This window comes from Ascaphus truei, chromosome 4 (genome assembly GCF_040206685.1).
Source record: "Ascaphus truei isolate aAscTru1 chromosome 4, aAscTru1.hap1, whole genome shotgun sequence".
NCBI classification, from domain to species: Eukaryota; Metazoa; Chordata; class Amphibia; order Anura; family Ascaphidae; genus Ascaphus; species Ascaphus truei.
Genome location: NC_134486.1, coordinates 191,680,224 through 191,707,288, shown reverse-complemented (window position 1 = coordinate 191,707,288; position 27,065 = coordinate 191,680,224). Strand labels below are relative to the sequence as shown.

At 42.3% G+C, this 27,065-nt stretch overlaps 1 protein-coding gene and 1 long non-coding RNA gene across 5 annotated transcripts in view; one reads left to right on the top strand and one right to left on the bottom strand.

Moving 5' to 3' along the window:
- Window positions 1-8,420, bottom strand: part of LOC142493163 (uncharacterized) — a 40,556-nt gene extending 32,136 nt beyond the window's left edge. Inside the window, exons 1-2 of the long non-coding RNA XR_012801033.1 lie at window positions 8,225-8,420; window positions 7,936-8,000 (exon numbers count right to left, since the gene is read on the bottom strand). This is a non-coding gene — a long non-coding RNA (uncharacterized LOC142493163). The remainder of the gene's footprint in view (window positions 1-7,935; window positions 8,001-8,224) is intronic.
- The window catches only part of PACRG (parkin coregulated), a 978,203-nt gene that overhangs the window by 823,255 nt on the left and 127,883 nt on the right, over window positions 1-27,065 (top strand). The window lies entirely within an intron of this gene.

Below are 27,065 nucleotides of genomic sequence, written 5' to 3'. Positions count from 1 at the left end.
TGAAGCTCATTGATTTCAGCTACAGAGAACCCCTGCTTCCCGACATACTTACCTCTGTAGGTGGTGCTGGTATCTCTCTGCTGTTTAAATGTACCAGGTACATTGGCCAATAGGAAGCCGCAAGGGATGATGTCACGGCTTCCTATTGGCCCGTGCGATGCCATGTTGCGAACCCAACCAGGGCACCTAAGAGGGATACTGGCACCACCTTCCGAGGTAAATATCTAAGGAATCAGGGGGTTCCTGCAGCTTAAATTAATGGGATTCAGTTCTGGAGACCCCCTGCTTCAATCCTCTGTATCTGGGTAACGCAGGAGATTTAAACTTGCAGGAGATACCGGCACCCCATACGGAGGCCTGTACATCGAGAAGCAGGGAGTCCCCGGACCGTAATTAATGCGGTTCAGTGCCGGACACCCCCGTGCTTCAATCCTATATACGAAATAAAAACTATTGTCATCTGCTGTAAGAGGTGTGCTGGGAGATGTGTGATCTCTCTACACAGTTCTTCCAGACTGGTGACGGTCTGGTAGGATTAACGGTGCAGGAGTCCCATTCAAAAGCAGGGACCCCCGCCACGTTAATCCTTCTGGAAAAATCCCTCTGCACTTGGGCTGTGGTCCACCCGATCCAAGTGCTGCACAAGGGGGAACTTCTATCGCGCCACATCTGTAGATAACAATGTATTTCTCTTTTATTATTTTCAAGCTACCTTTTTGTGCTCATCTCCAGAATTGATGGATGAATTTAACATACTTGCCACCACCACTTTTGCTCGAAGGCTGCTCACTTAATATGGGATACAAGAAATATATACTGTCTAGTGTTATTGTTTTGTGAGGTATACCACAAAATATCAACTACTAGTAGGAATGATGGTCTAATAAAAACATCAGCAATTAACACGAGGTACTGTATGAATGCAATTACAATCTATATGACATCTTAAGTACATGTATGTATATATGTATTTATGTATGTATGTGTCTTTATTTATATAGTGCCATTAATGTACATATCGCTTCACAGTAGTAATAATACATGTGACAATCATAAAAATAACAAATAACAGATCATGGGAATAAGTGCTTCAGACATAAAAGTAAAATTTCGGAAGAGGAGTCCCTGCTCCGAAAAGCTTACAAATCGAATGAATCATTAATTTATTACATCATGTGATGGAGATGACATTCCTAGAGAATGCACTAAGACATATCGAAGTGTGATCATTGTACACAAGTACAATATTAAGCAAAAGGTGAACTAAGCCATGGAAATGATCCTTTATCTCATATAACACATAGGGAAACTAATTATTGATTAACTGGTGTAACAATGTGCTCACCACGGACAAGGCATGACCGCAGGGCCGAGGTGGGGATTTGGTACACGTCAACCCACAGCCACGAGGGCGCGTCTGGAGTGTAGATTGGTCGAGGTAGCCGGGTCGGGATAGGAGAGGTCAGGATGGTTAGTGATACTTGCCGAGGTCTTGATAGGAGAGGTACGAATCGTTGCAGGTACTTTGCCAAGGTCAGTATTGGAGAGGTGCGGATCGTCGTGGGTAAGCCGGGGTCAGGATCGGAGAGGTGCGATGGTCGATGATGAGCCAGGTCAGGAGCAGAGAAGAGCAGAATCAAAAAACAGGCAGGGTCAGGCAGCAGAGATCAAGACAGGCTATTCTCAGACAGGGGGCAAAACTGTGATGAACACAACGCACATAAACCAAGTTTATGCGCAGCCAAAAAGTGAATGGAGAGCAGGGTAGAAGTAGGAGAGTATCACCAATGAGAAGGCTACAGGCAGAGGAGTTACCAGTAAGGTGTGTTGTGAGTGGTGGAGGAGGAGTCCAGTGCAGGTGTAGAATGCAGAGTAGATGTCAGGTTAAGAGTAGGAGTGTGCGCGCACCCTGCGCCCGTGATGTCACGTCATGGGCGGAGTCTGAGGAGAGCTGGCTTTAAAGTCAGTGCGGGGCTGGTGCACGCGCCTGGGCTGGCGGGTGGCGTTCTCGCCACCACGAGTGTACCCGCTCCTTGTCTCAGAAACGCTACACTGTGGGCGGAACCTGGGAGAGGGAGCAGCGGGACCAGCACCCATGTCAGCGCGGGACTTGTGCACATTCCTAGGTGGACGAACAGCATCAGCACCACCACGAGAGGCAGAGCGGGCCGAAACTCCCTGGGTGGGAAGTGGTGAGTAGTTGCGCCGGCGATTGTCACGGATCCTCACAACTGGATAGTAATAACAAAATAGAGCAGACAATGGGCAGTGTTTATCGAAGTTTTATAAAGTTGTGTCTATTTCAGTGCTTGAAAATGTTCCATCAGTTGTCACTGACTGGCAAGATTCAATGCACAGGCGTTTTTGAGCTAAGCAATGGAGTTTATTTATGCTGCCACAATTACATGCCAATTGTCATTCGGCCAGTTTTAGGGCTCTTATATTTTTCTCTATATTAGTTAACAATTGAACACTAGAAAAATTGTGGCCGAGTGTAAACGTATAGTATCCTCAGGAGCAATCTCTATTGTTTTATGTCTGAAGTGCTTATTCCCATTATGTGTTATGCCACATGTATTGTAAAGCGCTATGTATTCAGATGGCGCTATATAAATAAAGATATATATACATACAATTCACTGAACAGAAATGGAGCATATCCCTTTCACACTTAAATGCTAATTAGAGAAGTGTCATTTATGCATTTTTACATTAGTGATGTTAGAAAATGTATACATTTTCGCCCAAATATGAGGGAATCCTGCTGCTAAATGGAGACAGCCAGTATAGAGATGACATATTGGTAGGAGTTGTGTAGAATATCTACTGATCTTGACAACTACCACAGTAGAACATTTCTAAAGTGAGTCTCTCTGAGGACCAAAGTGAACTAATGGCAGTGGCATGTGTAATAGGTTAAATATAGAAGGTTGCTGCTAAATAAAAAAAGAAACTCTGACAAGTATAAGTATTTTTATCTGTGCATGTCTCCATGGTGACCAAATACCTTGAGGTGTTTTTAAGATCTTTACCTCTCTTTTGTAATAATAATGTTTATAAACTCTTCTACATAGAGGCAAATTGTTCATCCATGCTCCTTTTCCAGATAAGATTAAAAATACATAACACGTAGAAAATAAAAACATATTCATTTTCCCACATAAAAATATGTCAAATTGTTACTTTCATGGTGGCTAAATATTTTAATGAAGCTGTTTTCATTGCTAACATGTTTATACTTATTTTTTGCGTGATACATGGGACTGCCCCTTTAGAATTGTGCAGATATATTAAAAAGGGAAACCCTCTCAAAATATCACCACTGTGATTAATAATGGAAGATAAATAATGTCTCTTTAAAGAGTCTTGCAAGAGTCAGCAACACCTTATGTATCGGAGGGATTCAGATTAGCAAGGACCATTCATCACTGATTAATGATTCTCTATGTAAAAGGTTTAAGATTATATGAAAATATGGACTGGAAGAGACTGTCACTAATAAGATAGAAATAGGTGGTCATAGTTTGTCCACAAAATACACAAATTGTAATCTTTATGACTTAGTATATTTGGCTTCAAACTTATTCCCACTTACATATATCTAGAAATAAACAGTTTAACACTTCCCCTGAAGGATGACAAACAGGTCAGATATTCCATACTTCCCAACCATATGCACATTATACAAATGCAATGTAATCAGTACTAAATAATTCAAATGATCATGCAGAGATATGCTAAAACCTGTCTTGTTTGCAGTCCAGGATGATATGCTGTACATTTGAAATCTCAGATCTAGTAATTTTCCAGGATAATATTCTCATTAAGAAGTCTAATTAATCATATAGTATTGGATGGTATTTTATGTTTTTAATAATTAGAGCTGTGCAAAGCTATCCCAGTTTGCTTCCCAAAGTTACTTTTAATGTTTCAAAACAACTAAATTAAATGTTATTTTTAGAGCCAAAAATAACATTATTCTTGATATTTAGTAGGAGACTTGACAGTTTGCCAACTTTTACAAAAATATTGCTTACATTTTTTAATATGTTGGTGTCAAAAATGCTCTTTGAGCAAGATATTAGCTTTTTATTGTTGTTTTGATTGTTTTTGGGATTTGTTGTTTTCACAAATGGCCGAAAGCAAATATGTAAGCATGTTTCACTCATATCTCTACTGACAATTAGTAATGATTGCATTGTTAAGTTACAGAATACTTATAAATAGCATCCTAACCTAGAGAGTTTACAGAGTTAAAGAGACATTCCCAAGGTCACATTGGTATTCAAACCATGATCACCTTCTTAAAAAGTAATAATGGCACCAAAATTGGGGCAACTCTGGTGTCAGAAAACAACAGCACAAGAAAAGAAACCCTTTATTTTGGATTCCATTGTTTCTCTTTAAAAACAGTTCTAGTATTTGTTAATTTTGCCTGGTTTTGAAGCTGGCTACTGTAACTTTGATTTAAAAAAAAAAAAATAGGCAAAGAATGCGTGCACACAGGTAACTGGAGTGATGTGATTTTTCATTTCACCACAGTAAATAGTTTTTAATGGCTACTTGTCCAGCTATCATTACCAGGTTGCAGTGCATGTCTTCATTGCCTATTTTTGTGAGTCCATTCATCGGCTGGAGCATGCGCCCATTTTACAGGTCTGGCTTTTGCTGTACTACGCATGGACCAGGACATCTCCATCTGTGAGTTATTTTGGCTATTTTCTTTGCCTTGCAGGATTATTGTGTGACAGCAGAATATTTGGGGGGCTCGAAGGGGTTGGGTAAATCGTCGCAGTGCGGCTCACTCTCTAGCAGGTCCTCCGGTGCTGGTCGTTCCTCTCCTTCCCCTCTGTCTCTCCCCCTACCTTTGCATTATATCCACATCACTTTATTGCCCTGCATTTCAAGCCTTCATTGTACAGCATTGATGCAGCTCCTGGACTGTTTGTAGGAAATTCTACTATAAGTGATTATATATAGCACACGTTGCTTTTCTATTCCTGAAACTAGAGCACCGGCTCAGAGATTTTTTTCATTTGTAACTCTATACACAATAAGCCTTTTCAATAAAGCACATATGCCACACTGATTTTCTTCACTCACTCAAATGTGCATAGAAGTGCTAACCTTATTGGTATTAATCTGGCAATTAGCAAGTGACATAACTGACGCAATCACATATAAACAGGGAAGGCATAGTAAATTGTGTTCTTATATGATTTGATTTAGTATTCCATGGTATGCTCTGAATATCAGCAAATCTCTTATATAGTCCAATACATCACCATGTATTGCGACACTGTCAATAACTCAGAAAATATTTATGCTTTTAGAAATATATGTGAAAGCACTTGAGAAAGGTACAATCAGATACTTGCATTTGGCAACATGGAGTTCCACTAAAGGAAACCAAAACCTCCCAACAGAGTTGTTATGTAGCCACTGACCACAAAGCCATTTCTGTCTCTACTGGTGTTTATAAATAAAATGATTAACTCCAGGAGAGGAGCTTGGATTACCTGATAAAATAAAATTTTATTTGCCCAGTCGTCTATGTGTCAGAGAAAACAATGACTAAGGACTCAAGCTGTACTTAACAGCCACAAATAGCAGCAGTAGTCACACATAATCCATATCAGCATAGAGCTGGAATTCACTTACTAAATATGGTAGAGGTCTAAGTATTGTGGAAATTCCTCTGATAACCCCCTGTATCAACAACAACCAATAGCATAGCATACTATTGTTAGCATCCAACAGCAGGGGCGATGAGTGGCTCTGACAGGCTTTTTTATTGCTTTACTGTGGATACAGAGCTATAAGGATCATTATATCAGTCAGGTAAAGTGTTTGTCGCACATTTTTATATTTAGATCCCAGTATCGTGCATTTTTAAAAAATTATGTTTTTCATAATCACCTCTAAATACAGCCTATTTTCACTATCACTTTTGTAATTTAGATTATTTTTTTTTATTTCAATAAAAAGATGCCTTACATTAATTTGTGTCCTAGGGAGTTTGTCTCATTGGGAATACTATAGATGTATATCTTAGCACTTATCATTATCTACCATAGCTATTTGACTAATGATAGTATCACAGTTACTTTAAATATGAAGCAGCAAATAAAAATACCACTTGTGGGTACAGATGCAGTCTCAAATTCTGTTGCTTTAGCCCAGTGATTCACAACCAGGGCTCCTTGAAGCAGTCTCAGGGGTTCCTCCTATGGACCATAGACCCCCCCCCCCCCCCGGGGGTGGTTTTTTTTGGTATGTATTTTGTAGAGTGGATTGAGAGAGAGTGGAGTAATTGACGGAAGGTAGGGACGAGTGAGAGGAGAGGGGGCAGGAGGGAGTGAGTGAGGAAAACACGGAGTAAGAGTGAGACGCAAGGGATAAATACATCCGAGGCGGGAGGGGGGAGAGTTAGTGATATGGATGGGAAAAGAAATACATGGGTAAAGGGTGGGAAATAGAGGTGGCTCGCGAGGTGTGAAATGTTGTGAGTGACCCCTGTTGAACCTAATATGTGTCAGCCAGATAGGGGTTCCCCGAGATTTTTCGAAATACTTCAAGAGTTCCTCCAAACAAAAAAGGTTGGAAATCACTGCTTTAGCCTTTCGCTGTCTGCGGTTGAACCCAAGCCACACCGTGCAGTGCAGGTTGGGAGACTTAATGGCACATCAGATTAACACCGCAGATTAACACTGTGTTTGAATGGGACTTGCACTGTGTGAACCCTACCAGGCTTCACCTGTCTATAAGAGACGCGCAGTAAGAGATAGACTGAATCAGTCACTCTCCCTGCGCGCCTCTAATAGGCGATCGCGGGGCTTTTATTTTGATAACATAGTATTGAAGCAGGGGTTCTCCTGAGCTGAATTGCATTGATTTCAGGTCTGGGGACCCCCTGCTTTCTGAGTTACAGGCCCCGTTATGGGGTGCCGGTATCTCAGCGGCCATGTTTAAATTCTCCCGCGTCACGGCCCACGTTATCGGGAGATTTAAACAAAGCAGAGGGATTCCGGCACCGCATAAAGGGGCCTATAACTCGGGAAGCAGCGGCTGAAATCAATGCGGTTCAGCTCCGGAGACCCCCTGCTGCAATACTATGTTATTAAAATAAAATAAAAACCCTGCAATCGCCTGTTAGAGGTGTGCAGGGAGAGTTACTGAGTCAGTCTATCTCTTACTGCGCATCCCTTACAGACAGGTGCAGCCCGTTAGGGTTCACACAGTGCAAGTCCCATTCAAACTCATGGTCCCACGCTGTGTTAATCCGGTGGGCCAATAGAGCCTGCTATGCACTGGCCATGGTGAGTTGCTGAGGATTTGGGTTATTTCCCCCAACGGCTAGCGACTAAAGTCAAGACTGCATCTGTACATGTCTCAGATAGGTCTGCAACAATGTCTTGCCCCATTATTGCTTAGCATACAATGCTTCCACTGCAACCAGGAAATCTGGGTAATGACATGCAAATGAGCACACAGTGAGTCCCTCTTTACTTCTTATCCATTTTAACATGGACCCTATACGCTTATGCCTGCCGCATTACACAACTTTTCAGCACAGCCTGGATTAAAGAAGTGTGCATAGCCAGTAAACATACTCACAGCTTTGTCAACCTTTTGCATCTCATCAGTGCAAGGTTGGTTTAAATATGATCAAAGAGAATGTGTAGAGGTAATAACACTTTTCAAGTAGAAGTAGAGCTTTCACAAAACCAAACAAAAATACAAACAGATTAGATTATAGATTGAGATATAGATAGATAGATAGATAGATAGATAGATAGATAGATAGATAGATAGATAGATAGATAGATAGATAGATAGATAGATAGATAGATAGATAGATAGATAGATCAATAGATAGATCATTTACACAATTAAATAGTTTACTTTTGGTCTTAATTTGAACTACTACTTTACTTGTTCTGTAGCTCCCTTAGTTTCTGACTACTTCTATCTCATCTCCATCAATTGGTTAAAGCTTTCTATTGGAATGTGATAAAAGAAAGAAAACATTGGGATTATTCAATTGATTTATTATTTTTAATTATCATTTTTAAGGACCCACATTTTAATACACTGCATGCGTAACATTTACATGTTGCTATAGGTTTGTAGTGGTGCCATCCAACATTTTAACCTGTTTTTTTTTTTTTAAAGCATCAATCTCCTCTACTCATCATAACATGTAAACTACCTTTCTCTTTACCATTGTGAAGTCTATTGCAATGCTGCCTTTTTTACATTTTCCGGTTGCATTCAGGAGTTGCTGGAAATTTGACTGCCAGGGAAATTTAAATGGCCGCAGGACACTTGCATCATGAATCACACACGGGGGAAGTATATTCCGTTTCATTTTTGTACTGCTGGTTTGGGGTATTGGAAATGTGAAGAAGAGACTGCCTTTACTGAAACAAAAAAGTTAATATGCAGTTAAATCAGCAGCCTTGGTTTCATTTAAAAAAAAAAAAAAGCCCTTTGGATATGTCCCTAGAGGTAGAGAATTTATTCAAATAAGATCTGCTTGAACAGAATCTTCCATTTTCTATTCCTGAAACAATCGAAGAAATTGAAAACAAAAACAGCTGTTTATTGATATTACAGCATGTGGTAGTTTTGATTACAGCATGAAGATTCAGTTCCCTCTACCCAGAAAACGTGACTGATGTGTATTTTTTCTATCCTTAAGTGGTATACATTTATATTTACTAGCAGAACTGGTAAGCAAACTAACATGCATTTTATAAAAACATTTGAGTACTCGCCAGCACTCTGCAAAAAGGATGACGTTTGCCTTGGGGCTGATGCAGTTTATTGCAGATTGCATTTGGGGTAAGCTGCTCACTTATATTAACCTCATCCACCCCAATGATATTTTTTCTCAATGGACTCGCTGACTACTTTTCAGCACTAATACAGGTACAGATGTAACAAACGTTATTGTATCCGCTCCCTCGTTAAAGGAGCCGTCCTTGCAGCTCTTTTTTTCTTTCTTTTTTTTAAAATAGGTTTGAAGCAGGGTTCTCTGGAGCAAAACTGCATTGATTTCAGCTCCGGGGACCACCTACTTCCAGAGATATGAGGTGTCGTTATCTCTTTGCTTTTTAAATGTCCTGGTCATGCAGCCAATAGGATGCCGCAAGGGATGAACTCACGGCTTTCTATTGGCCCGTAGGACGCAGGACTTTTAAACCGCCATATTGTGAATTCAGCCAGGGCTCCTAAGAAAGAGAGATACCAGCACCCAATATGGAGATAAGTACCTCAGGAAGCAGGGGCTCCCCACAGCTGAAATCAACATGGTTCAGCTCTGGAGACCCCCTGCTTTAATCCTATTAAAACATTTTTTTTAAAAGAGCCACAAGGACTTCTCCTTTAAAGTGAGATAATCTGTGATATTCTGTGTTACGAGCAGGTACAATAACCTTAGCTACATCTGTATACTTCACTCACCATTTATTTTATTTTCCACTTTATTGTTATCATATAATTCAGCTGTTTCAGTTAGAGCCTGAATTTAAAGCTAGTTGTTACTGTTACAAAGGAGCAATATATATATAAAAAAAAGTATTGGCAATGATTATTTTCTAGACTATGGGTCATACAGTATTTACTAAGTGGCGCTATTCCGTAAAACACCTTAAAGCCCCATTCACTTGGGTGGGCCGTAAGGTTGTTCATGCAGTAACAACGCTTAGTAAAACCCTTCTTTAAAAATATAGCAATAATATATGTTTTTATGTTATCAAAATAATGCTAGAACCTTATTATAAGCTGAAGCGAAGAGAAGTTGGGCTCTTGCAACTGCAGAATGGGTGTAATTAAGTAATAATCCCCGAAGATCAGGGCATTACTGGCCAATAATGCCCTGGCTGGAAGAGTTGAAGGCCCGAGGCGAAGCCGAGGGACTTTAACCTAGCCAGGGCATTATTGGCCAGTAATGCCCTGTTCTGAGGGGATTATTACTATTATAGGCTAAATGTAGGCTTATTTCATAAATAATAGACACTTTTGTATAGTTAAATAAAAAATTTTTGATTAAAATAAAATGGTAAATACATGAAACCACCTCTATTTATGCTTACACTGCAGATATCTATATCCACACACTGCCGCCCCCCCTGTGTACACACACACACACACACCAGCTGACACACACACACACACACACACACACACACACACACACACACCAGCACAACACCTCTACACACACAGCAGATCTACACACACAAGCACACTACACACACACACAAGCTCTAGACACACAATACAGCACCTCCTCTACACACACAACACAGCAGCTCAACACACACAACACAGCAGCTCTACACACACAACACAGCAGCTCTAAACACACAACACAGCAGCTCTACACACACACAACACAGCAGCTCTACACACACAGCAGCTGTACACACACACAACACAGCAGCTCTACACGCACAGCAGCTCTACACACACAGCAGCTCTACACACACAAACTCTGCTGCTACACACACGCTACACCCATAAAAACTGCTGCTGACACACACTGACACACACACACACACACACTGGAGCTCTATACACACAGTAGTTCTACACACACACACACACACACACACACACACACACACACACACACACACACACACACACACACACACACACACACACACACACACACACACACACACACAGTAGCTCTAAACATACACACAGCAGCTCTACACACACACAAACTGTTGCTACACATACAACAGCACAACACACACACACACACACACACACACACACTGCAGCCACAATAAAAAAATGCAGCCACTTACTAAACTTTGCACTCCCCCCCCCACCTCTACACACAACACAGCACAACACAGCACCTCTACACCCCCCCCCCACATACACAACATTGCACCTCTATACACAACACAGCACCTCTACACACACAACATACACACACACAACACAGCACCTCTACACACAACACAGCACCTCTACACACAAACTGCTGCTACACACACATGCTACACCCATAAACACTGCTGCTGACACTGACACACACACTGGAGCTCTACACAGATATACAACACAGCAGCACACACACTGCTACTGACACACTCACAAACAAACTGCAGACAGCCACTTACTTCTTTGCAGAATCTCCCCGCCCCCACCCCCCCAATTCAACTGAATCTGCTCAGAAAATCTCAGTCAGCTCGGGAGGGGGAGGAGTCAACCCGTGGCTGATACTTTTTGACCAATCCCCTGCCCTGTCTCAGAGCTGTTACTTCATTCTAAACAATCCCCTGCCCTGTCTCAGCTGTTCTGAAAGCTGATTGGCTGGAAATAAACAGATTGAAAACTGTACTTTGCAAGCTGCTAAAATTCCGGGCATTACTGATTGGATAATGCCCGGAATTTTAACCAATCAGAGAGCAGGGTTTTCAATAATGCCCTGAATTTTACTGCTTTAGCCTGTAATACTGCATAGCGCTTTGATAAATCCCGGACAGAGTGTCAGCTCCCTGTGACCTTATAGAACTGTATCTCCTGTGTGCCTCAGGCTTTGGAGGTGGGACTGGCATTTGCACAATTTAATGTACAGTGTTACATCCACTGCAGTGTTATATTAGAAAACACTATGTAAATGTAACCATGCTGTAAAATGGCTGCAGTCATCTCTCCTGCTGACAGTAAGGCCTGGTAAGTTATGGGCATGCCAGCAGTAATCATGGAGGTTTGCCCTCACACCCTGGTGAGGTGCCCTATGTATGGATGGGAGTGGTCACAGGCTCTGACTCCCTGGTTGGTGATGTCAGAGTTGTGTCAGCCTCCAGAGGATACATAAGGCACAGCACTGATCAAAAGTTAGTTCTTCTGGGGATTAATAGTTCAGAAGCTGTTCAGTTAGTGAAGAGGAAGTTCAGAGTCAGTACACTAAAGGACTAATGAGACTGTGACCAGGGACCTGGCACAGGTGAAGTATCCCTACGGGGATAGGGAATCCCTATATTAGGAGGACAATACCTTTCAAAGGGAAGTACGGTGAACAATGGAGGGCTAATTACATCCATTGTGGAGGGCAGCTGGCCCACCGTACTAATAAAGATGACTCTGATAAAAGATACCCTCGGGTGTAAGTGTGGAGTGATTACACAGGGGGCTGCACCACAGAGGAGTTCCTCACCAGGACCATCCCCAAGCGGACGCTGGGACCCTGATGAGGTGGAGGCGCTGCACTGGATCTAGGTAGGACTCAAGTACACTACCTCAGCTGCCTGTCTGGGTTGGCTATCCCCAACACAACACCATGCGGGAGACTCAGGAGTCCTGTTGCCAACAGGTGCACCATCAGACATCACACTGTAATGGGGATTGGTTAGACCACAGGGGCCAATATGAGATTGGGTGGGTCAGGCCGGTTCAGAAAACCCGTTACATAATTATTAAGAATTAGATGTATTATTTTATAAGTTGGCATATATTTTAGTAACTGTAGGAATTAGTTCATATTGAACAAGGAAGGATATTGGGTATTTTCCAATTTATTGTTTTAATAAGAAACCTAGGGGCCTATTCTATAAACTTCGATAACTAACTCATTGAGGATTTGAATCAGTTCCCGAACAATTTGGCAAGGTTGCTATTCAGAAAGCTCTGATGACTTGCCAAACTCTTTCGGGAAGTGCATCTCCCTGAGCGGTCTCGCTCCAGCTCAAACACACCAAGCTGGAGCTGAAAACAGCTCCAATTCGCGTTTTTTATAAAATCACCCTATTCTAATACCTCCGACGAGATCATCGAGGCACTCAGCTAGCGAGCTCCTTGCAAATGTCATCTCACCATCTCAAGGGTGGCGAGATTTGCGAGTAGGACTTAGAAAAAAAAATCTATTTTTATTGCATCGGATTTAAGCTGGGAGTCTCCGGAGCTGATACACATTAATACAAGCTCCGGAAACCCCCGGCTTCTATCCTATGTAATAGAAATGCATTTACAGGCAGCTTCATTACCTTAGCGGCTAACCGCTAAGGTAATGAAGGGGTTAAATACTAGTGCCCGGTTTATCGGGGTTAGTGGGCATGGGTGAAGGTGTTATTTGGCCCATGGTGGGTGTTTATGCCTACCGGGAGCGTAGCGAGGGGAACGGAAAGGAAGGGGCTAAGCCCTCCTCCTACCCACCGGGTAGGCATAAACACCCACCATGGACCAAATACCACCTTCACCAGCCCCTGCTACCCCAATAAACATTAACACCCAATACTAGCCAATACACCCATTGATTGACAGTGTTGTTACCTATGCCTTCAATGGGAGCAAAATGTACCCCAATGGCAATGAATGGGCACCATCCATCCACCCAACAACACCCTTTCCCCCCAACATATACATACACACACACAGTACTGGGCAAAATGACTATTATCCAGATCTGGATAATAGCTCATTTGCCCATTCAAATTGAAACATTATCCTGCCAGCATAAAGTAAATTAAAGTTGCACTTACCCCTGCCAGGATGAAGGCTCCTCATCTTCCTCCTCGTCTTCCTCCCTATCCTCCGTGGCGACAACATAATAAAAAACTAACTAATGGCCACTAACCCCTTAATCACCAAAGTCGTTAATAACCGCTATAATAATTAAGGTGTTAACCCCCCTCTCCACCCGAGACACCTAACCACCAACCCCAGTGAAACTAACCACCCTCTACCCATATAATATGGGCATGATGTGCTACTATGGCAGTCAATGGGCAACCTAATAAAAAAACAAGCACCAAAAATACACAAGTATTAACCAAGTACCAAAAATACACAGCAATTAAATAAAAACAAGCATTTGGGAAACAATGTATTGCTTGTCACTGTGTTTATCTATAGCCTGAAAGGGGCATAGATAAACACATTGGAAGTCAATGAGAAACCTAAAAAAAAAATACGTAATGAAAAGAAATACATTTAAGTTTCAAATGTTACATCCCCCAATCCGATTGGCTGGTGTACCATGTTACAGGGTTTTTTTTTTTTTTTAAGGATGTGATGTCATCTTAAAGGGAGGTACGTCACATCTTTAAAAAAAATGGCTGCAATCACATGGTACTACAACGAATCGGATTGTGAGATATATACCATGTGAGGCAACCCATGGTACTTCAAACAATCTGATTGGGGATGTACCATGTGACAACTTCCATTTTTTTTTTTTAAAGGATGTGACGTCATCTTAAAGGGAGGATGTCACATCCTTTAAAGAAACTGGCTGCCCTCACATGGTACTTCAACCAATTGGATTGTGAGATATAGTACATGGTATATGCCTCAAACAAGGCTATGTGCATATTATTATTATTTTGATTATTAGCGTTGTTATTATTACTAATTATTTTTTATTTATTTATTTTCTTCATTTTATTGAAGTGCCAACATAATTCTCTGCACAGTCCAATGGGATATTAAGTAGAGAAATAACATTTATGCATCACACAATATAGTGAATTAAAATCTGAATAGTGTACCTCACAGTGTAAAGGCCTGAAGCACCTGCAAAACATGACTGATAAGCCCATAGCACCCCTTACCCTTTTGTGTTTCTGATATCCTAGTAAAAGGATATAGACAGGCTATCATCCTGATGAAGTAATTAATCTTCAGGAGATTTTCTTGTCAGTAGAACCACTGGATAATGAATAGACCTGAGCACGCATTGCAATATATAATACATCAATTAGAAAAAATTGCAGGAATAACCTTCTTGTCTGACCCTACTTCTAAACCATGCCTCTAATCCCCAGTGGATGTGCATCAGTCCATGATGATCTATATTTGAATATTGCGGAACCATTTCTATTTATTTTAGATTTTTGGATCAATAAAGGCTGTGCTGTATCCCAGCATGCTAATGGTATAATAATAACACTGACATCATTAAAAATTAGATGTGTAGATAACATATTTTTATTAACTTGTATTAATGTTTGTGTAACAAAGTCTTCAGCACGAAACACACTGTTCTAGGAATTCTGTGTAGTGCCTGAAATAATAAACTAATTTTAACCCATTTATCATTGTTTTTAAAATCCAAGGATGTTCATATGCTTTTTTTCATATCTGCTTACTATACATTTTAGGTTCATTTATATTTTTCAGTTCTATTTATTTTCCAGCATTCTATAGCACTTTAAATGTTATTATAACATATACATACACATAAAAAAAAAAAAATATATATATATATATATATATATATATATATATATATATATATATATATATATATATATATATATATATATAAAGACTGTAAGCGCACACTCCTATGATAATATAATATAATGGCAATTTAATAAATGATAGGCAAAAGATAAGACAGATCTGATGATGGAAATTACAATCCTAAATATAAAATACACATGAACAATACCCAAAAGGATAAAATAAAAGGTTGCTGCAGCAAATAAGGGGTTAATCCTGAGGTAAGATCAGTCTGTATTAAGTCCCGTTTTATAATGTGCCATGAAAATCCTCCTTAGGAAAAGTGGGAAAAGTACTTCAAACTCCAATAGAAGCAATATGAAAGTAATTCCAGTAGATGAATGAAAGGCACACTCTCACGACAATAAGCCCAGATGAAACGCTGATCAGTAATTACACTTATAGCGCGCCTGTCTGCTGGATGCCTCGTGTCTGTGAGCAGTGAGAGCCAAAATATATTCAAATGCAAGAAGGGAGTACCTTACGTGTCAGCGTCGGGAAACGCATATACTGTATCAAAGAGAACACTTCCACGGTGTTCAGCAGGAGAGTCTTTTCCAGCACTACCGGGGTAAATGAGCCACCGTACTTTCAACACTGAAGGAGGAGATAAACGGGCATACTGGAGCCTCAGATCGCAGCCAGATGGCGCGGTATTCCATGTGAGGACAAACAGAAAACAGCTGATCACATCTCAGGGATCCTCCAGTAGCGCAGCTTCCAGCGTAATGACACACCCTACGCATTTCGTCAGTTAATCAACGGACTTCGTCAGGGGATATATATATCAATCAAACATAGTGTTTTAGATTCGTGTTTGGATTAGGTTGATTCGTTGAAGAGCTGCCGCCCCTTTTCAGCTGATTGCACTTTATTTTTTCAGAGTCCTGAACTATACCTCGGATTTTGGGACACTATTTAAAATATTTCTTGCAAGTATACCCTATTGCTAAGTGGGACTTATTTAGATATTCTTACATCTGCTTTGCATACTTGGTATGCAATGTGTCAAGTCTACACTGGGAGAGGTAGTACCTACTTTCAGTTCGTTTGGAGGTAGCTACTTGTTGATTCAAAGAGAGGACCCTCTACGGAGATTCACATCTCCTGGAGGATCACTGGACGTCTTCATCATGGTCAAGTCACCTGCTGCAGACACCCTCCACCTGACATTTATCCTGCATGGTGTTGGCGTCTGTTCCTGCAGAGTTATATCTCTAAAATGCGATTTTAAAACTACCATTGTAAGTGCAAGTCCTACGGGCTTTTTATTTTGATTAAACATTGTTACTATCAACTTACACTATGGAGCCTGCGCTTCTTGATCTTTTCAGGTTTTCCTTTGTGATGTGGTTCATCACAATTTGAAGCTACAATTGGACTCCATTATTTCCAGCTTGCTGATTGTGGACTTTTCCATTTATACTTGATTTACATTCACCATTACCATTGTGATTGGTTTGGTAATTTATTTATATTATTGTGTGGTTATATTATTGTTAGTCACTTTTTGCACTGTTGCCCGTTTAATTTTCACTATTAGCTATTATTCTATTAATCACATTAATCACAGGAATTCTGTGTCTGTGCGAAGGTTATTTTACCTTACCCGCCAAAAGGGGGGAGATCCGGGTGCTGGAAGTTGGGCCTGGCCTCTGCATCCAGTTGCCGGGTCTCTGGTTGCCGCCGCCATGCCTCGGCACTCCCCAGCTGCTGCTGCCTCTTCCCACATCGTCGTCTCTCTCGCCGGTGCATGCCGGAAGCTGGGCCTGACTTTCAGGGGCCGCCAGCTTCCGATGGGAGAAAGAGGATGGTGTGGTAAGAAGCAGGCAGCAACTGGGGAGTGCCGGGAGTTTGAGCCTCTGGTTACTGGCACCGACCCCCAGCTCTCCCCAGCTGCTGCCTGCCTCTTTCAACACTGGGCTTCTCTCTCCCGCTTGTGTGTGCCAGATGCTGAGTGCACCTGGAAGTTAGGCCCAGCTTCCAGCGGGAGAGAGAGGCAGGCCCAGTGTGGGAAGAGGCATGGAGCAGCTGGGGAGAAACGGGGTCCAGCAGTGGTAGTGACAATTGTATTTGGGGGGGACGAGTAATGGTATCTGAGGGGGTAGTGGTAATTGTATCTGGGGGCAATGGAAATGGTATCTGGTGGAGGTAGTAGTTTTAATTGTATTTGGGGAGGTAGTGGTAATTGAATCTAGGGGGTAGTAGTAATTGTGTCTGGGGGTAGTAGTGGTAATTATATCTGGTGTGGTAGTAGTGGTAATTGTATTTGGGGGGTAGTTGTAATTCTATCTGGGGGAGTAGTGGTAATTGTATCTGGAGGTGTTAGTATTGTAATTGTATCTGGGAGTAGTGATAATTGTATCTGGGGGGTAGTTGTAATTGTATGTGGGGGAGTAGTGGTAATTGTATCTGGTGGTGTTAGTATTGGTAATTGAATCTAGGAGTAGTGGTAATTGTATCTGGGGGGATAGTAGTGGTAATTGTATCTGGGGATAGTAGTAGTAATTGTATCTGGGTGGGTAGTAGTGGTGGTGTTTGCATCTGGGGGTGTGTAGTTGTGTTTATATCGGGGGGGTGTAGTGGTGTGTGTATTTGGGGGGGGGGGTGTTGAGGTGTCTGTATTTGGGATGGTAGTTTTTTATTGGGAGGGGGTATTGCATGTATATTGGTGGGGGGTTGTGTAGGCACTGTGGGAGGTGGAATTGTATGACTATTGGGGGGAATGGTGTGTGTGGCCAGGGGAGAAGAGAGACATGAATATGAAGGAGGGGGGGGATTGAGGTAGAGGGTTTAATTGAATGATAGCGGTGGGGGGGAGAGAAAGGTGGGAGGAGGTATAAGAGAGGGAGGGGCGAACAGTGAGAGACAGAGGGGGAGAGATATACAGGTTTAACATGCGAGGGATATATATATATATATATATATATATATCCTATATATATATATATATATATATATATATATATATATATATATATATATATATATATATATATATATATATCCCTCGCATGTTAAACCTGTATATCTCTCCCCCTCTGTCTCTCACTGTTCGCCCCTCCCTCTCTTATACCTCCTCCCACCTTTCTCTCCCCCCCAAATATATATATATTCCACAAGAGGCCAGTCAGCACACTGTAATGAAACAAAAAAGCAGATGCTAGTCCCATAGTGAAACACACAGCATACGAACCAATCCAAGGATCAGAAAAGAGACAGCAAACTGCACGGGGTTAATCCAAAAAATCTGTATTCAAAATATAGACACATGTAAGCAAACGTTTCGGTCCCACATGGAGACCTTCCACGGCCCTGAGGATTACAGATTTTTTTGGATTAACCCCGTGCAGTTTGCTGTTTCTTTTCTGATCCTTGGATTGGTTCGTATGATATATATATATATATATATAAATAAATAAACTGATAAAGTCATACAGAAAACGATTACTTCAAGTTATTGCTGCTAAAGGTGGTTCTACAAGCTGTTGAATCATGATGTATACTTAGTTTTTCACACATGGCTTCTCCATTTTGGCTTTATTTTTGTTAAATAAATCATGAAACAGTGTAATATGTCATGTGTTGTTGTTCATCTGAGGTTGTATTTACCTAATTGTAAGACCTGCTAAGGAACAGATGATTGTTATTATGTCCTGATATGTAAAACCATAGAATTCAAAGAGGGTGTACTTTCTTTTTCACACCACTGTATATATATTGTTTGGGGCCAAATTCAATCCTGTACAGTACTTCAACTTCTATATATCTTCTATACAACAACAACATGCTGCTGTTGGTTTTGACGCTGCTATCAAAATACCATTTTTGGAAATGCTAATGTTTCAAAATGACAGTCAGATATATTGTAACTAAAGGTAGTGCCTGTGTTTTATTGTTCACAATGGGGTGTTTTTCTGTACAATTTTCTAAAAAAAAAAATCCTACTATTACTTACACTGCAGACAAGCAATAGCAATCAATATACTGACTGATATTGGGGAGAACACTGAAAATAATGGATATGTTCTTTGTTTAAGAGTTCATGACAGCGTGTTATCCAACTTTTGACATTTTCACTACCACATGTAATGAGTTTTCCTTCAGAAAGGAAATACTATTTTCTTTTTGGTTCAGAACAATTTGAGATTGCTTCTGATCCAAAAATTCTTCACAAAGACCTGGAAAGCTGTGCTGCCATTTAATTGACTAAAATAAATCTGAAAGGCCCTGAAATTGTATCTTCTTTTAATGTATCATTTATGCACAGCACGTAAACAGTTAAGTAACAAACTACCTAATATGTACTGCTTTCTTTAAAGCGTAATTTTTGTGTTGTATACAATATTTTCTCAAACCGGCTGATTTAGCCAAATTTGAAGATTGCACAGCATGAAAAATTAAATATGGTAAATGTTTCTCTTCAACATCACAAGAGTACACTAAAGCAATATGACATTTGGCCTACTATTCATAGTGGTTATTACCCTGTACTGTATGTGGTTAGTGTTGAATGAATATTTAGCAGTAAATGAGAAAACCAAGCTTCTTTTTATGCCACCATCATTCGGATATTCTCTAATTTGAATATTTGCCATAGTCAGTTTTACAAATACAACAAAGACCATCTTATGTAATTTAACTGAGTTATAAAGTTCATGCAGGTAACACAATATTCCATAGAAGTGTCTGATTATAAACAATAGTATTAATAACTCATATTACATTAAAAAAAAACAGTCATACTTCAAATACTTCCTAGTCAACAGTAACATAATAGTCTCAAGCAACTGCTGTCATACTGTATGTATGACCAGTCTTTTCTACATTTAACATAACATGTATGGAAATACACAATTTCATTTTTGTTCTTAAATTGGTACTTTGGAGGTCTTGGAAAGCAGTTTGAAGGACATGCATTGAGTGTTGTTTAAAACCTAAGCACACATACAATATAAACTGAGCCATTTACTTGTGGATTTAGTTAAAATCCTTCAGTTGTTGTCTGTGCACTTGCATATCGCTACTGCATCCGTCTTTGAGCACATTGCCTTTATTCCTTTAACCGTGGTGTATCTTATACTATATTAGTGAAAGCACTTTATGCCTGTCTGGATGTCCTGTGTCCCTAGGGGAAATCTCATTGGTCCCTTGGGCCGCCCGCCCCCGCACACCTCTCATTGGCCTGAGGCAGAGTGACGGGCCAAAGGATGGACGGACACACACACACACACACACACACACAGCGGCCACCCCCTATCACCATTACGGCCCCTTTGCTACGCCCTTACCCCACGCGGCACTTTCCGCCGCGGGTCCTCGCTGCCGGCGGGGATGGGTGGTTTCGGGGAGCAGAGGGGTCTGGCGGCCAGAAGGGGTGTAGCAGTCAGGTTCCCCGCTTCTGGTCCGGCGGTCGCGCACGGTAGGCGGAGGTACAGCCACTGGTGTGTCACGTGGTGCTCCCGCAGGGGGAGCACAGGCACTTGCGTGCTCCGAGCATTAGGCCCGCCCGGTCCCGAGGCGGGAAGTGGAGCGGGCAGCCATGCGGCACCCCCCCCCCCCAACAACACCCTCTATCAGCACACGTACCCCACATCGCCACCGCCAGACAGCAGAAACAGAACACTTCACCACCCTTCCTGCCACCACTCTGCGGGACCTCACAAACAGCCCGCTCACCCCCCCCTCCCCTCTCTTTCTCCCCCCCTCCCCTCTCTTTCTCCCCCCCTCCCCTCTTTCTCCCCCCCCTCCCCTCTCTTTCTCCCCCCCTCCCCTCTCTTTCTCCCCCCTCCCTCTCTTTCTCTCCCTCTCCCCTCTCTTTCTCCCCCCCCTCCCCTCTCTTTCTCCCCCCCTCCCCTCTCTTTCTCCCCCCTCCCCTCTCTTTCTCCCCCCTCCCCTCTCTTTCTCCCCCCCTCCCCCCTCCCGCCATCTCTTTCTCCGCCCCCCTCCCCTCTCTTTCTCCCCTCCCCTCCCCTCTCTTTCTCCCCCCCCCCTCCCCTCTCTTTCTCCCCCCTTCCCCTCTCTTTCTCCCCCCCTCCCCTCTCTTTCTCCCCCCCCCTCCCCTCTCTTTCTCCCCCCTCCCCTCTCTTTCTCCCCCCCTCCCCTCTCTTTCTCCCCCCCTCCCCTCTCTTTCTCCCTCTCCTCTCTTTCTCCCCCCCTCCCCTCTCTTTCTCCCCCCCTCCCCTCTCTTTCTTCCCCCCCCCTCCCGTCTCTTTCCCCCCCCTCTCTTCCCCCCCCTTCCCTCTCTTCCCCCCCCGCCCCTCTCTTCCCCCCCTCCCCTCTCTTCCCCCCTCTCTTTTCCCCCCACACCTCTTTTCCCCCCACACCAACCCACCTCTTTTCCCCCCACACCAACCCATCTCTTCCCCCCCCACACCAACCCACCTCACCCCCCCCCCCACACCACCCCACCTCTTCCCCCCCCACACTACCCCACCTCTTCCCCCCCACACCACCCCACCTCTTTCTCCCCCCCACACTACCCCACCCCTTTTCCCTCCCCACACCACCCCACCTCTTTCCCACACCACCTCTTTCCCACACCACCTCTTTCCCACACCACACCACCTCTTTCCCACACCACACCACCCCACCTCTTCTCCCCCCCCACACCACCCCACCTCTTCTCACCCCCACACCACCATATCTCTTCTCCCCCCCACACCACACCACCTCTTCTCCCCCCCACACCACCCCACCTCACAATTTTTGAACAACAACTACATCATATCATTTCACTCATTTACATCCCGGGCAACGCCGGGTATATCAGCTAGTAAAACATATATTTGAAGCTCAATTGGAATAGTGCATTACTGTACATGCATCCATTTCAATGTTTTTGGTAAGGTTTGCACATATACGCTTACCCAATCATCGTAAATTACGACAAATACAGCTGAGTATCTTTAATCAAATGTAGTAGGGAGAGGACATGGAACAGGACACTTTGCAAGATGACAACAAATCTCTCCAATCCTAGGCATGTTTAGTGTGGTCACTGTCTCAGTTAAAGTTGGCATTACTAAGAGATAGTATGCAAGTGTAGACCAATTTGTAGATCAGTGATTTAGATACTGCATCACTATAAGGAGGCATGATGGTTATGTTGAACATGTATGAGTAAAAAACTAAGAGGTAGATCCTCAGAAAGTCGCACATTTTTTAACATTATTGTAACAAGGGAGTTATCCCTGTTCAGGAAATGTGCCTCTAATCCAGCAGTGTGGTGGTTAACTGCTGGTAGTCAATTAACCAACACCACCTGCCTGATTAGGTTTCTCAGAAAAGCCTGTCTTTGAGACAGGAAGTGAGATTGTTCCTGAGTCTCACAAGTTGTGAGACTGACCATAGGGACAGATGTCTTGAAGCCTGCCAGAAGAAACAGCACGCTGCCTGCAAGACACAGGGGAAAGCACCTCTAAACCTGAATGCTGACAAAACCTGAGGAAAAAGGCAGCAACCCAGGAACAGAGAAGACTTTCCCTCCAACCACAAGAAACAGATAAGACTTTCCTTTATAAGACTTTTGGTATATCTGCTCATATCAAGATATATGTTTGGGGCTGGGAGACACGCTTATCTAAAGGGAGTTGTGGACTGCATAGGTTTCACTAGAAATACTCCCAAGTAAATAGAAGCTTTGTTTGACCCCTTGTTTGGATAATTTTCTGATGTTAAGGAAACAGGTGCAATAGAAGCCTTATTTAATTTCACCATAACAAGCCTCCCTTGCATACCTCTGTGCGTGTCCTCCTACAGTTATATTATCTTATTTTAAGTATCCATATTCGTATCGCATATCCCCAAAGCTGCTTAACGCTAAGTTGTTCAGCCATTTTCCTTCAAAATAAGGGAACGATACATTTTAACGGACCTTAGGCTTCTTCATATGAAAATTATATGGTAATGAATACTTTACCTACCAATGGAGATCCTCAGACCTCCGTTCATGTTAAAGAATTGTCTAGGACGTTTGGTCGCGGCCAAACTTCTGCCGGTGCTCAGCTGGCAGAACAACTCACTGCCAGGACACCTCACCATTTGACATGTCAACTCTGATCCTGATCCCCACGCCGATGTCCGCTCCAATCTCCACTCAGAAGTCTGCTTCTATCCCGTCTGTTGCTGAGATCCCCACTCATATGTCCTGTTCCCACTGAGTCCTACGCGGTCGCCGCTTCATCTTTAATTGTCCTGCGAGTGTGACATTTAAAGATGGAGCGGCTGCCACAGAGCATCTGAGCAGGCTGCAGGGACAGAACATCTGAGCAGGGATCTCAGCGGCAGCGATGATCAGAGTGGAGGTCAGGAGCGGAGCGGCGACATGTCAAGTAGCTAGGTGTCCTGGCTGTGAGTTGTTCGGCAACGTAGCGCCAGCAGAGGTTTGGTCGCAGCCAAACATCCCATTCCAGTTTAGGAACGCTAATGACACAACAATATTTAGCACCTGCTTAACGCTTCCCTTACTCACTTCTAAACCTTGAGGAGCATTGCGTTGTTTCTCCCTACAGCCTACAAGAGAAAGGGGAAGGTATTAAGTCAGTGGTGGGATTCTGCCAGTTCGCACCGGTGCGTACGAACCTATTTCTAAAAATTCACAAGTTCGCGAACCGGTGCTTAATTCTTTTACCTTCATTCACCTGGTAGGGCGGCGGGCGGCATCTGACAGCATTTCTCTGCATCTATTTCCCTGCAAATCCTCTCAATATGGCCGTGCGGTGCCATGTGATGCAGCGTGGCCATTTTGAGAAGGGAAATAGATGCCGGGAAATGCTGTTAGATGCCGCCCACTGCACGCCGCTCGCGGCCCAGGTTAGAACCGGTTGTTAAATTGTTTTAATCCCACTACTGTCTTAAGTGGCACCCTTATGAATGGACTGAGTGTGGGAATTAAGCCTGTCATGATGTGTTATGCCATCAGATATATTGTGGAACATTTAAATGGCTGAAACACAGCAATAAATTAATATAAATTGTTTTCTTTAAGAGATTAAAATTATGTTGTTTAATAATTAAAGTGAATGTTAGATGTGTTTATGTGGCCTACTATTGTATATATAATTTATGATATAAAGTATGAGTTTACCAGAATTAATCAACATATGAGAAATGATTTTCAAGGTGACAGAAGTATCCAAAATAATATTATTGAATTACATACAGTTCAGCACTGTGTGTAAAAAAGAAAATATATATTTTAAATATATATATATATACAGCTCAACCCCGTTATAACGCGATCCGTTACAACGCAAATCAACTTATAACGTGATGCAAGCATGGCTCCCAATTTTCGGATTATGAATACTTTACAACACGATTATTGGTATCTTAAATACTTTATTGTACAATGCATACAATTGTACATTATTTCTAATGCGATCCGCTTATAACGCGATGTGATTCTTTGGACCCCAAGCATAGCGTTATAAGGGGTTTGGGCTGTATATATATATATATATATATATATATATATATATATATATATATATATATATATATATATATATATAATATTCAAGAAACATAACTATTTACATATATAATATTCAAGAAACATAACTATTTACATTATAGACAATGAAAAACATATCTAAACATATTTGTGTTCCCATCACCTCTGATGAGGGATCAGGTGTGGTACCAGATATGGCCAGGGACTCCACAGATGAGGGCCCTGGACTCCAGATTTGCAAGGTTTCCCGCTATGTCTTGGAATCTTGCCCTCTGGATGTCCATTAAATCCTTCTGCAGCTCCATCATTATGGACAGAAAGGCTGATATTGCTGCAGCAGAAGGTGGGGTTGGCTGGGAAGTAAGCCGATTTGATGGTGCTAGGGTGTTGGCTGTGGAGCAGCTTTAGGGTCAACCAGAGCTTCACCTGGCTCCACAGGGTCCTTAGTAACCTCAGTGATGACGAGGGTGAGTGTGGGCCCTTCCTTAACCTGGGACTCTTCAGCCATGTACTCCTCCTCAGCGTCGGCCTTTCAGCCACGTACACCTCCTCAACCTGTTGCTTTTGAGCCATTGATGCAGCCTGTGGAGCCAATCCCATCCACTGTCTGAAAGATGGGCCTGAAAAAGAAATACATCATACTAAAGACATTCATACAAAACTTGAGTACATGTAAACACATTAGAATTTATTTTCTTTGACCAAACAGCCATTTTTTTAACATGTCTCTTCAGTTATAGAACATTTTAGCAGTATAATGTGAAAACCCCATTTGGCAGTACTATAATCACTTAAAGGGGTTAAAGTCCTTAGAGGATTAACTGTGGGGGTTGCTGCAGTGTAAAACACCCCTCTTGCATCCCATAGTACAAAGTGACTTGGGAGATCCCTAGCCGTGCCCACCTTCTAGAAATTGCTTAGAGATATTAGAGATACCTTTAACCACTCCCACTTTAGGCGTGTGACCTGTGATGTCACAAGGGGTATATATAGAGCTGTACAAGGCTCTGAGGGAGATCCCTGGAGGAGACCATGAGGAGGGATCTCACTGTATATAGTATTCATGTATTTAACTATATATAGTGCTCAATGTATATATAGGATAGTGCACTGCAAATAAAATGGTTATGTTTATTTGGATGTTCCAGGATGTGTCTTTAAGTGGCATGTATGCATGAGATTGACATATAGTGTATTATAAATATATAGAATTATCACTTACCAGGTCCCTCGTGATCCCCAGAGTCCAGAAAGCCAGGTAGTTCCACTACCTTGGTACGGGTGATCACTGAGCTGACCCAATCCTTCATACGGGTCAGGTGCAGGTTCTCAGGTAGGCCTCCTCCTGTCTTCTTGGCCGCAGCAGCATGATCAGCCAAATATACAAAAATATTAAGTGCGCAACTACTACTATCTACTGTATAATTAACCCAGTAAACACCAGTTAGTGAGGTGAAGAAATAAGTAAAATATGCAACCTCTAAATTGAATATTGGCGTCTGCAGCTGAAATGATAAGGGTAGAGGAACCCCTAGAATAACTGAAAAAAAGAAACAAAAGCGCAGACGCACATGGTGAAGTATGCAAAGTAAATATATATATATATATATATTGTTAGGGTAAGATATCTGCGTACATCAGATTAAAAGGTTACCAGCATTTCATGTACATAAACATGGGTGAGTAGAAGTCATACAGTTGCCGCCAACCATCAGGGGATCTTCTTTACTGCATCAAGGCAAACCCCCGCAACTGAAGAAAAGCCTCCGTTCGCATCCGTTTTGGGGTTGAAAGAGTCTTTGTAGAGCTGTGCGTTGGGAGGCTCCGTTCAGCTCTCCTGACCACCTTGCAGGGCGCCGTCAAGGATGAAAGTTAACAGCTTCTCCGGTGGGCTGATACCGCAAGTGTCCCGTGTGTCCTGTGCGGCCGGTCGCAAAGTGAAGACGGCCGTAAAGTGTGGATTTTTTTACCGCACTTACACAATCGCGGGAAAATGCCTACAGTAACCGGCTCCACGCAATTACAAGGGCTTAGCAGGCACACAGATAGTGATTAAAAGTAACAAATCGGGCTAAAATATATCCAACGCGTTTCGAAGCTTCGAAACGCGTTGGATATATTTTAGCCCGATTTGTTACTTTTAAAATATACATCTAAAGTATCTGAGCTTTTACCAAGGTTACTGCACTTTTGAAGAAAAGATCTGGAAGTTCTCATAAGCTTGTGTACCACTACATCTGCAAATTACTCTTATGTTTGCCATTTATCCATTAATACATTTTATAGCCCAATCTACAACTAACCTTTCACTAGTTAAAAAAAAACTTGAAGCAAGCTCTTCACATAGACCATGCAA